Below are 1104 nucleotides of genomic sequence, written 5' to 3'. Positions count from 1 at the left end.
ATGGTACAAACCATTCTATAAGATTAAAAAGTATGCATGTGTATAAAGCAGTCTTCATTTCTTCAATAAAAAATATATTTGAGCTTTAAAGGTGTCTAAATAGTCTTTTAAGTACTGGAGCTACTATTTTGACTGGTTGTGCATTGTAGTCACTGTGGATAAATATTTTTTTTTAATATTAACTTATGGTATATACATGTTTCTTGATCAAATCAGAATGATTTTGAAGGATCATGTGACACTGAAGATTAGACAAAAACAGGAAAAAGCATGCACATTACTGGGCAAAATATGCTCAAAGTTGGGTGTTCAACAAAAGAAAAAAAGCTTGTGTTGCTCAAAATGTAACCCATGTGTGAGTCCACTATTAACTATTATTTTTATTTTTTTTATAATAATATTTTTGATTATTATTATATTTTGTATTTTTACAGTGTAGATTAGAGTAATGATTCTCTAATACCTCAGCTATGCATTATATGAATTAATAAATATTTAAATAAAAATACAATTAATTTAGCTTGTAATATTTCAGATTATTACCTTTTACTGTATTTTCCATGCAGTAAATGCAGACTTGTTAAGCATAAGAGACTTCTTCCAAAAACATAAAAAATATTACCAACCGTAAAACTTTTGGATGATAGTGTGCTTTTTTTTTTTTTTTTTTTTTTACAAACTAGTCAAAAAACTAAAAATAAATAAATACAAAATCATGTTAACCCAGAACCAGGTACAATAAAAGTTTCTTCACCCAAGCAAACTACCTCATGAACAGTTAAATGTGAAGAAACATCAATGTCACTTGTTCTTTTGAAAATAACCTCTACCTCTTTTAATTAATTCCCTGCAAATTCCATTATAATTCTACAGTATATTTCTGCTTTATATAGCATACCTGTACATACATTTTTTTTTTTACATACACATATGTGTATCTTATTCATATATCTTTATTTTACTTTCCGTGTGCTGTTGCTCTCTGGAAGCTTCTGTCACCTAAACAAATTCATTGTGTGCAATGAAGCTCTTTCTGATTCTGAACATTCATTTAAAACCAATTAAATAAGAGTTTACAGATAAATAATTGAAATCACACAGACA

Source organism: Pseudorasbora parva, chromosome 17, assembly GCF_024679245.1.
Source record: "Pseudorasbora parva isolate DD20220531a chromosome 17, ASM2467924v1, whole genome shotgun sequence".
Taxonomy (NCBI): domain Eukaryota; kingdom Metazoa; phylum Chordata; class Actinopteri; order Cypriniformes; family Gobionidae; genus Pseudorasbora; species Pseudorasbora parva.
This window is presented reverse-complemented; position numbering follows the sequence as displayed.